Here is a 14,663-nt window from a genome sequence, read left to right as displayed (position 1 = left end):
AATTTTGTCCACTTGAATATGGGTATGTTAAAGTGCCTCTTTCAGTGCACCTGTTACTGGTATATCAAAATGGTAATTAAATCAAACACATGTGATTTGATTTAATAAACGAATCAAATACCAACGATGACCGCTTTTGATAATTGTGTTTCCTACTTACATGTACATGTATCATTAATGACTGTCCATGTGGGTACTATGCTCTCATGGTGTTGCTTTGGAAAGCAAATTAGTGCCTGAGCATAGTACCCACCTAAATAGTCATTAATGGACTTATAGTGCATTACATGATAAATCCAGGCACAGTCATGTATGTCCCTCGGATGGGACGTTAAAGGGTGTCCCATGTCAAAGATCACAACCCCCTTGGCACGCAAAAGATCATTTCCCAGATGTTCGAAAGAGATTAGGCTCACTGAGGGAAACTCAAACACTCACAACCAATCATAATTCCATATGTAGAAATTCTAACCACTCTATTCATGAGCTTGATATCAGGTTATCTTAAGATTATGAATATTCATTAAGTGCGTAACTTTAATAGAAGTTATTGTACCGCGTACATTTAATGGCAATCCGTGGTGTAAAAATTACTTTTAAAAAATTCAAAAGTTTTGATAACACATTATTTGAACCATGAGAGAAATTTAAAAACAAAATATACTTCCCGGCACGTACAGTGTACAAATTAGTCTACATAATATTACACAGAGAGGACCCTGTTCGAGGGTAAAATCAATCAATCAATCACCAAATATCTAATTATCATGATATACAAAATAAACATATTTTTTTTGTATTCTAATTTATTTCTAACATTTATAATAGATAACATAACTGTAGCAATGCGTTTTAAACAACCATTACAAGAACTCACTGTTTCATAAACATGATTACTATTAGCTGCAGAACTGTACATAGCTCTCTGAAAAAAGATTGGGACGGATCCGAATATTTTTTTTTCCAGAGACCTACAGTTCTGTAGCTAGATGAATAGGCCTACTAGTAGTTCATTTGTTGTAAATAATCAATGAACTATATACCTAATGTAAATATATAAAATGGAGAGAGAGTCATCATTTCCCAGGAAAACGAATGCCTAAATTGAATTTACTCTGCCTGTTCCTTCGTCTCTCTTCCCTGGGAGTTGAATCTTCTCTGGGCTATAACTTTAACAAGATAAAAAAAAAAAAAAAGGAGGGATATTACAGTGAATATATGTTATGTTACAGAGATAAGATATTTATCAGACGTAGAATTATACTAATTATTTGTAATAAACCAGTTTTCTATTTCTAAGACAAAGTGACCTGACCTAGCTGACCAAGGTCGCGCGCAGCGGCCGCAGTCAGGCCTGGAGGTTATAAACCTTTCTTAAGCACGTCTCGATACTCAAACTCGAACTCCGTGCTCTAAATAGTACTAGCACTCAAAAGTGAAGGTTATAAAAACTTTTATAAAACTATTCTAACACTCAAATGGAGTACATTCTCAAGATTTTTCGAGAATGCTGGGAGCCTGCTCCGAGTTGTACTCAAAACAAACATGACGTAGTTTGAGTATGAGTACAGTAAAAGTTTTATAACCTCCAGGCCAGGTCAGCCGGTCACTGAGTGGACCCGGTCGAGGGTTCTCATTTTTCCATGTTGAACTGACCACAGGCGATCTTGATTGTTTTATCATAACGATATAGAAACAAACCTAAACTGATTTATATTCTGCATTTGTAACACGCATTTACATGATAGATGTCTACGGACGTCGGATTGCAGTGGCGGATTCAAGGGGGATCCGCCCCTGGATTGTGCACCGAATTTAAAATTCAAAAAATAATTCAAATGATCTTTTCGTCTTGGAATAAAAGACTAGTTTATTACCAAAAAAATATGATAATCATACATCTGATAAAAGTCCTACCTCTGCTCTGTATATAACGTTATGTATACGGTTCTGTATAGTTGTTTATGATGGAGATCCAGACATGACGCAATTATTGTGCACAGAAAATGATGACGTAGTGTCTGCATAACAAGCAAAGGAGCAGAATTTGTCTATCGGAAGTCTACCTAGGATTGGGGTTTGATTCACTCGATAATAATCATTGATTTTACAATGTTATTTCTTATTAATTCGTTAGAGGTCAAATTTAGCGGTCATTAATAATAATGAACTGTCGATATCATGCACGTGCAGTGATTAGGAGGTCATTATAAATAATGACCGGTCAGTATTATGCACGTGCAGTGATTCGGAGGTCATTATTTGCAGAAAACAGTGCATTTTTAGTTTGTACTGAATGTAAAGGCTCCCCATTAGCCAATCAGATTTGAGAATTAATAATATAGAAGTATAGTACAATTTGATAAAGACTAGAAAATGCACTGTTCACATGACCTCCGAATCACTGCACGTGCATAATACTGACCGGTCATTATTATTAATAATTGCTGCTGAATCTCACCGCTAACGAAATGATAAGAAATAACATTGAAAAATCAATGCATCAAACCCCAATCTTAGGTACACTTCCGATCTATAGACAAATTTCGCTTGTTTTGCAGACACTACGTCATCATTTTTGTGCTTATTTGCGTCAAGTCTGTATGTCTTGTAAAAATGACTACGTGTATGACCGAGATAGTTTGAATATATGAATAGAATAGAATATGATTTATTTCCAAATTAGGGCCCTCTCGGGCATACAGCATACATGATTATTAACATTTCAATGTGCAATGACGATACAAAGAAAGAAAAACAAGAGTAAAATGTGCACTATTGGTATGAGCAATGTTCATACATGAGACATTTGAACATGATAATACTTATTTGTATTATATGTAAGTACCACCGTGTATCCTAATGCAAAACAGTCAGAAATACACATAGGGAAAAAAACATATACAATGTATATATACATGTACATAACAACTCTACATGTAATAATAGTAAAGGTAGTATAAGTACAATATGATTAACTCCACTGTAATGCAAAAGATACCACGGGACGGTGCATTGGTACTTGATCAACATGTCATGTTTATAATGAGTGCAATATGGTTTCATATGGTTCACACATAATATACAGTAATACTAGTAGTATGAGCTTAGACAATGTACATAACATGAGACATTACTTGATGTAATATATGTAAGTACCACCGTGTATCCCAATGCAAAACAGTCAGAAATGCACACAGGAAGAAAATAATAACAATATATGCAATGACACATAATAATAGTAATAGGCACATAGTACAAGTACATATGATTGAATGTAATGCAAAAGATACCACGGGACGGTGCATTGGTACTAAGTCAACATGTCATGTTTACAAGGAGTGCATAATTATGTATAAACATATTGGTTTGAACTTTCACATGTTTCATTTTATATTGCTTCTTTAATCAAATCGCAAAGGGCTACAAGTACATCAGTATTTTCACAATTGAATAACGATATTAATCTATTCATGTTGTCAAGACTGGAAAAATGTTCACATTGTTGTTTTATAATTTCATACATGTTCTGCCTGAGTGAGTTATAAGTTAAACATTCAAAAATTAGATGAATTCCATCACCAATTTTACAAGAAGAACACTTTGTGCAAAATCTTAAATGTCTAGGGATTCCTGAATAACGACCTCGTTCTACTGGTAAATTGTGCGCTGATGTACGTAATCTTGCAAGTGCTTTACGTTGTGCAGGCGGTAAGAGTGTTAAGTAGTTTTCAAAAACAAAATTAGTTTTAAATTTAACATAAGTTTCAAGTTTTCCATATTGTAAACTTCTGTCCCCATTCTTTCAAATAATGATTGCATAACAATTCCTTACATTTTTTCTTTAAAATTGATAGGTTATTGATTGCAATATGATTGTTTCTAATTCCAACAATTCCAAATAACTTTTGCACCACACCATACCATGACTGCGATTTTAATGTACAAGCATTATGCTTACTTTGCATGTATGCAGCATTTAGTAGAGGAAAAGAAGTACCAAGATTTTCTAATCTGTTTACATATTTTATTATATTTTTCACTACATCAAAATGTAGTGGAAACCTGCCAAGTTCGGATAGTGTTGCAAAGTTTGAGCTTTTTCTATGAAGACCTAGAATAAATTTATAGAATTTTACATGGAGGTTTTCACATTTTAATTTAGAGTAAAAATCATGTAAGGAGATATCATTGCGATTGAAAAAAGAAGGGCGATTAAAAATTCCCCAAATCTCACTGCCGTAGAGTAAAACTGGCTTGATTGTGTGATCAAAGACATGAAGGGATGTTTTAATGCTAGGTTGTAATGATAAAAAAATCTTTATGTAGCTTGAAATTATGCTTTCATTGCCTTTTTGTACAGATCCTCTTGAGCATTAGAAAAATTTCCAGCTGTATTGAAATATATTCCCAAATATCTGTAAGAGGGGACACACTGTATTTCCCTTTTCTCCAAAATAAAATTTTGCTTGAGAAATCTTCCTGCTTTGTTAAAGATTAAAACTTTAGTTTTATCAATATTGACTTTCAAGCACCAATCAGAACAGAATTTTTGCAATTTATCAAGGTTACATTGTAAACCAACTGCTGAGTGTGACAGTAATATTACATCATCTGCATACATTAAACAGTGTATTATTTTATTGTTTAGAACTATTGGGTCACTTGCATCTTTGAAGTACTCTGGTAAGTCATTGATAAATATATTAAACAAGTTGGGACTGAAGTTGTCTCCCTGTAACGTTACAGGGGTAGGACTTTTTGTACGCGTAGAATTATACTAATTTTTTGTAATAAACCAGTTTTCTATTTCTAAGACGAAAAGATCGTTTGAATTATCTTTTCAATTAAAATCCGGTGCACAATCCCATGTCCACGGTAGAGCTCGAAATGATCGACACGACACACTGATCGTGTAGAAAGATACATCAATTGAGCACCGGCAGTTCATCTTATCCTCCGTGTTCTCTGTCACACATGCACGAGGATAATATCATTATATGTGTGATAGAGAACAGAGCGAATAAGGTGCCCCAGTCGTATGTAGGCTTCCGATAGATAAATTCTGTTCATTTGCTTGTTGTGCAGACTCTACGGGAACACTTGGGCCTAGATCTAGTATACCGGCCCCTAAAATATGTCGCTAATGTAAGTGCCGCCAAAGGCGGTGAAATACATCCTCACAATTACGAGAGCATAAAAAATTCCTTTTCCGCACTTATCGATGTAGATCCGTCACCGAGTACTAGCGCGGGAAAGATATTGACGTCATTTTGCGAATATGATGTAATGGTTTGAATACAGAGACCGAGAGAAGTTCATTGTGAAGGTAAATCAAGCTGTATGTGACATGTACATGTATGTATAGTTCTCCATTCGCATTGTTCCATAATTTCCTCTACAATGCGTGATCAGATCCTGTGTGTGTGTTGGGAGGGGGGGGGGGGGGGGTCCCGGTTGTTGTCAAATATACGTATCAACACTTCGCGCAAGTTACGTCCCTTGTCCGCCATCTCACGGATAAAAGTCGTATTTCCCTACGTTGGCCTTTGTAATTTTCCTATCTGTAACTTCGACAAGATCTGTTATTTTTCCATCAATTGCAGTCAACTACAATGCCCCAGATTGGGGCAACCCATTAACTTGTATGAAAACTTGGTAATTGGGTAAAATTCAAAGCCCTAATAACATCTTACATTTGGTAAGGTAAAGAAGGAAAACTTAAAGCTGTATGGTCCGAATTACAATATTTTTTTCCATCTCGTAAAATCGCTATTAAATCACCGCACGTATATAGTTATGAGGCTGTACGACATATCATAAATTATTTCACCTGTTTTAACCCAAATTATTTGATTTTAAATCGATGTTTACAAATAACCGCGTCACTCTGCCATTTCAAGTGACAGTCACATGACCAGTTCAAACTTTCAGATCATCGGTGGTCTTATCTGTGTAAAGCTGTGTATTTTGTTATAACAGTACCGTACCATAAGTTTAATAGAAATAGAAATATCAAATACCTCTTAGTAATTCGTTGTTTTACGCTCTTTCAGCCTGAAAACTAGACAGTTGCGTATGAGTTAATGCATCATGTTGGGATTCCCCTGACGTGCGTGGGTCTATTTATAGACGTCTATTACATGTACCCACTATATTTACTTTCTAAATAACATTCGCACTGTTTTCTTTTACAGGCAGATGTTTTCAAGCATGTAATTAAGGGAAAGTTAATAAATTTATAAAGTAATTAATCTGCTTTAAAGTAATTATGTACAAAAATAATACATGAAAATCGGGTCATACAGCTTTAATTTTTCACCGATTGACCGTTGGCTGACCCCGCAAAGGGACGCAACTCGCGGCGAAGTGTTGATACGTGTATTCTTCATCCATAGATTCGCGACTCGGGTGACAAAATTTAGTGCCTAGAGGAAGTTTTCCCAGGATAACATTTGTCATGTAAAACCAACTATTTTCAAAAGTTTTACTTGGAGCCAATTTCTTAATTTTGATGAAATGATTTAGCCGAAATGAACATCATCGAGTTTAGAAATTATCAGAAATTGCTGTCGTAATATTTCAACAACAAACTGAAAAGAAAAGAAAAAAGGTTGGGAAGTATATTTTTGAGAATTAGGAAATGAAACAGAAAAACTGTGGTCATCATGGTCATAAATAAGGTTTGTTATTAAGCTAACACAGTGTTAAACTTGTGTCAAGTTTAACACTGTATTAGCTTAATAACAAACAATTTTGTACTTAATTTTTTTTTTACTCAAGATTGCACTTGCGTTTAAGCTTCATTTGTCTGTTGTTGTCGACACAACATAAGCAACAACAAATCGATCACTACATAAAATAGATACATAATCATGTCCTCTAACAATACAGATAGAAAAAATTTAATACTAGTAGATTTGAAATAAATAATGACCTTTTTGCACTTAATATAGAAGAATTCGTTATATTGATTGATTGTATCTTGCTTAACGTCTCTCTCGAGAATTTTTCACTCATATGGAGACGTCACCAAGACCGGTGAAGGGCTTCAAATTTATGCCTATGCTCGGCACTTACGGCCATTGAGCAGTGGGGGTTCTTTAGCGTGTCACACCTACTGTGACACGGGTCATCCGTTTTTAAGGTCATCTCCGAGGACCCGTGACATTCACACCTGATGCCGAGCGTTTGACTACTTGTTTTAACGACTTTCAAAAGTGTGTCGCGGCCGGGATTCGTTATATGGATATCTATAAAATTTGGGAGTTAAAAAGAACATACATGTACATGGAGTAATGTCAGTTTTTAAAATTGCACATAATAATCCCTGCCAAACCCTTTCAAAATTTGAAGTGACACAAATGGTGAAGTAATAGTTGTATAATATGTATGAACCAGAGAGATCAGTCATGAACCAGTACATACAAATGTATAACATTCTGCGCAGTTGTGCTCAAACGCCGGGGAGCTACGTTCCTTACAAATGGGGTAAACTGCAGCTCAGTGGAAGATTTAAAGGGAGGTAACAAAGCTGCACGAAGGGTTACAATCTTAGTTCGATACCACACACCCTGAATATTCTTTTTATGTCTTGGGTGAACCTCCTTAAATAGGTTGGTTATAAAAAGTTCATTCTGTGGTCTGCAACTCCTTTTTTTGTGCGGAAAAGATAAAATCTTGGATCGAAACATCCCTAGATTCGGCACTATAAGATACATATGTAAGATGTATTAAACTTCGCATACAAAACATAACGTAATAAACATGAGATATTTAGAAAAGGCAAAGTACACTGTAAGGGCAGGGAAAGTTCAAATAGATAGCATCAACATGTCAAGAGAGAGAAAAAACTTTATTTAATTACGGACGTTTGTGGCAGTTTGGGATTATTCATAGGTGGCAAAAAAGAATAGAATATAAAACTTATATTACATACCTGTAGGCATAATCATACCATATCTAATGCATTATGTACCCATACACACGGAAATGAATTGTTAGCATGTATATTTCTAATGAAGTAGATGTATTTGGATTCTCATCATAAGATACGTGTATTGCATTTATTCAACGATATGATAATGACATATTTTATTGAGTTAGCTAGATTCAATCAGCGCCAGTGGTGGAAACCGATGTTAAGATTTATCATGTATTATGTAAAATAGACGCTGGACTAGAAGTCTAGAAGACAGTACAGAATGAAAAAAACAAAGTGAATCAACACTATCATTGAAACTTTCAATTTACATAATTGTTGAATTAGATAACAAAGATATTTTACATGGTCGGATTCAGAATTTTTGAAGGAGAGGTTTACAAGTAGGTATGAGGGCTGCCGGTACTGCCTGTGAAGCTCCCTGGGGACGAAGTGTTGGCACCTCTGGGAGTTTTATCATGGATATATATAAATTTAATGGAATATAGACATCTTAAATCATCATTGTACACTGGAAGCAGTAGAAACCCTAGCGGGGGAGGAGGCTGTTCAACAGCAAAAGCCCCTGAACAATATTGGATTCACCTCAAGGTTACTTCAAGTTTCGAACAGACAACAACTGTATGCATGATACAGATGTAGAAAACCGCATGAATGAAAGCCTCAAACACCCCGATTGTTCCTGACCACCATTCCAGACATGAGAGAGATGATTCATAGTATCTTAGTTTTACTTGTATACCGATACAGATACAGATTACTCCTGGGACCACCAAATAAATACATGTACCATTTGCTTTCAATTTTTAAGAGTCAGTTATTTAAAAATAAGTTTCAAAGTGAATATTTTAATTGCCTAAAATTTATCAATTCATTTAGGTATTACCCCGCACCATGGGAGAATATTAATGAAAACAGCTGCAGCTATGTGTGAATCGAGGGAAAACTAACTATCAGAATCTATTCACTAGGAAAAGCAGCTATCCAAGACCAGGGTCCTCGTGCACAAAACACAACAGGATGCAAACGTGTCCAATTTATCGCAGGTACAGTAGCGATAAATATTATATACGTATCCGACATATATATGACGATCAGCGCCTTGTAGCAACGCAAAATTTGATAACGACGCAAAATGTAATAAACTCAGTTAAATTTTATTTTGCATTCATTTTATAGCAAAGTGTAATTATTTAATTTTACATGTTTATACGCCTTTTCATTGGTTGAAAAATCATTGGAATATCGTATTCCAACGATAAAAAATAAATAAATGGCCGGAACTATTTTCTGTTGGAATGTTGAGCATTCCTCTGGATGCTTCGTATTTATATATAGATTTATAATTAGGGAATCTTGAAAAGAAAAACTTGACAATTCTATCGTTACGCGCAATGATAGTTTTCCATCTTTTTTTTTTTTCTTTTTTTTTTTGTCTTTTTTTTTTTTTTCGTGGAATACCTCCATCCAACGAAAAGATAATATATTCATTCCTTAAATCATGCAAATCGTAATAAATATTCTCCTTAATCAAATTGATGATACCATTATATTCTTTATGATTGTAATTATTATACACTGATTTTGACTACGGATAACTCTGTTTACCTGATCAAGATATAGGGCTCACGGCGAGTGTGACCGGTCGACAGGGGATGTTTACTGCTCCTAGGCACCTGATCCCACCTCTAGTATATCCAGGAGTCCGTGTTTGTCCAACTCTCTGTTTTGTATTGCTTATAGGAGTTATGAGATTGATCACTGTTCGTTATCTTCGCCTTTCATTGTGTTGCGTACGACGCAGGATGAAATAACGCAAAATGTGATAAACATATAATAAGCTAATTAGTATTATAAACTCAAATAATGGAAGATATCCTTAACTAATGATATCTTTGGTGAGTTACAGTTCGTCGTAACCAGGAGGTCGTGAGTTCGAGTCCCGTTCATGCCATGGCGGCCAAACCTAAGACGTTAATATAGAGTGCGTTCGAGGTCGCCGTTCCCGTTGTTCTCGTGCTCCGTTCTTAGAGTTGCGAACGACGAGAACATGTACACTCGAACGTGTTCTTTGTTCTTCGACCACACTACCTACAGGGGTGGTGTGAGTACTTGCACCTCGAACCCGTTCTCGGGTTGCGTACTTGGCATTCGGGATCGACAGGAATTTGTACTCGTACGAAAAACGTCGATCTTAAACGCACTCATAGATAGTTATTGCTCCTTCGTCAAACGCTCTGCATTTAGAGGTCTTTCGGATAACAGAGGTCCCGTGTCACGGCAGGCGTTGGTATGATAAAGAACCCCCACTGCTACGGCACTGAGCTCTAAGCTTAGGTCGTTTGTGGTACTTCACCTACAGCTAGTGACATCTCAATGTGAGTTGAAAATTCTCTACAGGGCTAAAAACAAACAAGCAAAACAAACAAAATCGTGTAATCATTTAGAAAAAATCTTCACATTGTGGGCTAATGTATGCTACAAGTTTCCGTCCATGGATACTAGAAACGATAGTCAGTCTTACTGTCTATTCATACAAACGGTTAGAAATAGAGGTTTTCCCGAGTGATCCTATTTGACTTTGAAACTTTGATTCACTTTACTGTAGTGATAACGGTTGTTTGCATGTGCGTTTTGGATGTGTTCTTAAAATAAGATGTTAAACTACGTCCCACTTAAGTATTTCCCCCCTCGATAGCCATCACATTCACTTGACATGCCTCAAATTCGAACCTTCTCATGACGGTCAAGGTCGCCAGGTTTGGTCCTGTGTCGACGTACGCACAATTAGGATGAAACATTGATTTACTATAACAATGATAACGATGAAATATTGAATTGATAATGATGTAACATGAATTTGGACGAAACAGTAATACTTCACTGTATTGTTGTTAAGGATGTATTTTGATTAACTGGAGTGATAACAGTGAAACAAGGTATTACATGCGCACAGTGGGGATGACATATTGGTTTTTCATTTTAATGATAATGTTGATTACGATGAAACAATAATCTATTATTACATAACCTTCGACCTTGGGCAACATATTCCCAGGTCATCTCGGCTATCTCGGAACACCAGTGTGGCAGTTCCTCCAAGAAGTCATGCAATAGGTGTATAATAGCGATAACAACGAACCATTGATTGATACCACTTGTGACAAGGTTAGTGATTTAAAACGCAGATTCTTAGAAGTCATATAGTGCCCGGGCATGATGGACCTATGATGAATGTTAAGTACGGTTAGGGACATTGCGGCATGTCCATTTAAATCTCCTATATTTTATGTATATTATGTATTTCATCTAAGATGCAAGGCTATATTAGTATGTGAACTTTTCAAACTAAATGTTTTTATTAAAGATGCAAATAGATGCGCCGCGGTGGTCTAGAGGTAGAGTGTTCGCCCTGCATGCGAAAGGTTGGGGTTCGAATCCCGGCCGCGACAAAACTAAGTCGTTAAAAAACATCGCCAAACGCTCGGCATCAGGTGTGAATGTCACGGGTCCTCGGAGATGACCTTAAAAACGGATGTCCCGTGTCACAGTTGGTGTGGCACGCTAAAGAACCCTCACTGCTCAATGGCCATAGGCCTAAATTTGAAGCCCTTCACCGGTCTTGGTGACGTCTCTATATGAGTGAAAAATTCTCGAGAGGGACGTTAAACAACATACAATAAATCAATCGATGAAACATTAATTAACTGTCTCATTTCTTCGGTTTAATTTATTATACCCCCCGCAAGAAGTTGTGGGGGGGGGGGTATACTGGAATCGGGTTGTCCGTCTGTCTGTCCGTCTGTCTGTCCGTCCGTCCGTCCGTCTGTAGACGCAATGGTTTCCGGGCTCTAAAGCATTATCCTTTCCACCTACCGTCACCATATCATACATATGGACTACCCATGGGATGAAGATGTTCCCTATCGATTTTGGAGACAAAAGGTCAAAGGTCACGCGCACTGGACATCGAAGTAGCAATATGGTTCGGTTTGTCATGCCATTTGTTTTTTACACTCAGAAAAGAGGTAGTTTATACCTATTACCAACACCCTTTGCGAGATTGGGGTATGCGGGGGGTATTCTTAGTGAGCATTGCTCACAGTACCTCTTGTTTTTGTATGTTATTGGTAAACTATGTAATGAAATATTTTAAAACTGATTTTCCCTATCACACTCCATATCAACTCTCAACCAATTTCAGCCCTTGATCCATTGAAGGGTATTGGTGTCTAGGGCTGGTACGGTGTGTTATATGGAAAACGTTGTTGTGTATGTGTGCTGAAGTGATTACGTTGATTTAGTATACAATAATGATACAACTAACGATATATACACAGCACTAACTGATTTACTATAGCTATAACTTTGAAACTTTTGATTTTCTTTTGTGAAAACGTTTACTGCATGTATATATATATATATATATATATATATATATATATATATATATATATATATATATTAAGTGATAACTTTATGATATACGTTTTTGTTATGAGCCACAAAATGGTCTTGGCGTTGGGTTGTCGACCTCTGACAACCACCCCCATGTCGGTGTGCTGCTGTACCAAAAGTTTGCTGTCGGTTCCAGGCCCTGTTTACAACGCTCTGGCTGACGTTTAGTGCATTTGCAACGTCACGTTGTGAATAGCCAGCGTCAAGCATTCCAATACATCTGCCCAGTCGTTCTGTCGTCAGGCGACGCCTTACGCGTTGAGGGGGCATTGTGTTGATAAACGTAGTTTAAACACTCAAGTGAGTTTGAAATTTTAGAAAGAATCAGACACCGATGCCTGAGTGAAAATCGTGCAATGGAAGCAAAAGCATAAACTGTGATGAGAAACGCATTTCCCATGGTATGAAATGCACGTGCAAGTTTGTTGAAGACGTTTTTGATTTCACTTGGACACAATATTGCCAGTTATGCAGTTATTAATTTTTTAAACAGAAAAATATCTATGATCCTTATCAAATTTTGAGTAGTATACTTCAATGAAGTTCCATGTGTATTTTTAAAACGTTAAATAGCGGAAAATGCAACTTGTAATGGTTTTCTTTAGAGTTGTTGTAAAATGTTGTTTCCAGAAAAAAAATCACTGAGATTGATACCAACTATGCACAATTCGTGTCCATGGGATTTCCAACAGACTGTTGGAAGAGCTGATTATCAAAGACCACGAATATATTGTCAATGAGGAACTCTAGCATTTTTTATATCAACTTCAGAGTACTTGTGCGTGGCATCAGAGTGGTGTTTAACAAATTAGTTTTTGGATGACTGATCACTAGATATGAACATTTCCTTTTTCCATTTTTGTTGAAGAAGCAACTGTCTATGATGTCAAAAAGTCTAGTCTTTAATTTATCGTGAGGAATGGTTTTGTATAGTATTGAAAAGTCATAGGATTTGATGTTATTGGTTTGGGAAAAGTTTTGCGATTTCAAGTTTACTAAAAGTTCTTTAGAATGTTTTAGAATCCACATTTGATTAACACCACTTCTGGCATATGTAGTCGCACAGTAAGTTTGAAGTTTCTCCTTCACAACTGCTAATATTTTCGTGAGGAGCAAAGATAGGAGCCTGGTAGAGCACTTACTGGATCCTGCAATGTATCTTGGTTTTTATGTAGTTTAGTAATGCAGTATAGGTATAGTAACTCATATTCATTCGACCCATTGACTGGGTATATTAAATGTGTCTAAAACTGAAGCATGGTTTTGAAGAATTTCCTGTTTTGAAAGGGAGTTGGAGTATAAGTACGATTACCAATTAATGCCAAGTTCGTTTAAAATACAGTTGTAATAATGAGCCTTACAAACAAAGACAATGTTGTTACTAGCTTTGTCAGCTGGAAACAAAATATATTCCTCATGTAACCTATCTAATTCTATTATCACTTCTGGTTTACTAAACACAGAAGGATAGATGGTGCGTACTTTTGTTTTAATAAGTCTAATGCGGAATTTTAATATTTCTCTTATGCTTTTAACCCATTCTGACAATGTACCAAGTTCTTCTTTTTCATATTTAGCCCATCGTCTGGCATAATCTTCAACAGAATTCATAATACAGCTTTATTACAAAAACAAAAATTTTTATCAAATTTACGCGGATTTATTTTCCGCGATTCGGAAATCGTCGTGAACAAAGCGGAAATTTGATACACGCGGAAAAAACCTGATATACGGTATATCGGGATTTTCAAACCTTCGAAAAATAAAAAACCCCAAAAAGACCAAAATAAAAGAAGCGCGTCTAAAAAGTTTGCATTCATCACATTTTGTTATGAACAGGATCTGACACATTGCCATCTGGTTTTGAAAACGTTTAGTCTACAACTTGGTCGTCCTTTGTATTGTAGAAGTTCCATTGTATTAAAAAACGAGTTTCAAAGGGATCGGGTCGAAAGATGATAAATATCCAAGTGATTTGTCCCAGATTACTGTAGGATATAACGGAAATTCAATAATGAGGTGTTTTTAAAAAAAAATTGAAAAATATATATCCATTGTATAGATGATCAACCAAACCAATATTCATTCAAATCAAAAGAAGTACTTACATATTTCGGCTAAGATTTTGAGGTATAATTTACATGTATAATATTGGGTGTTAATGTTTCAATAGTGGTTGACATTGTGCTTACATGCATGCAGGTACATCATCAGTAGGGAATGTATCCTCTAATTGTATCGTATATTGTTGTAAAGCTGCAGA

Source organism: Ostrea edulis, chromosome 3 (assembly GCF_947568905.1).
Source record: "Ostrea edulis chromosome 3, xbOstEdul1.1, whole genome shotgun sequence".
In the NCBI taxonomy this organism is placed as follows: domain Eukaryota; kingdom Metazoa; phylum Mollusca; class Bivalvia; order Ostreida; family Ostreidae; genus Ostrea; species Ostrea edulis.
Note: the sequence above shows the minus strand (reverse complement) of the source record.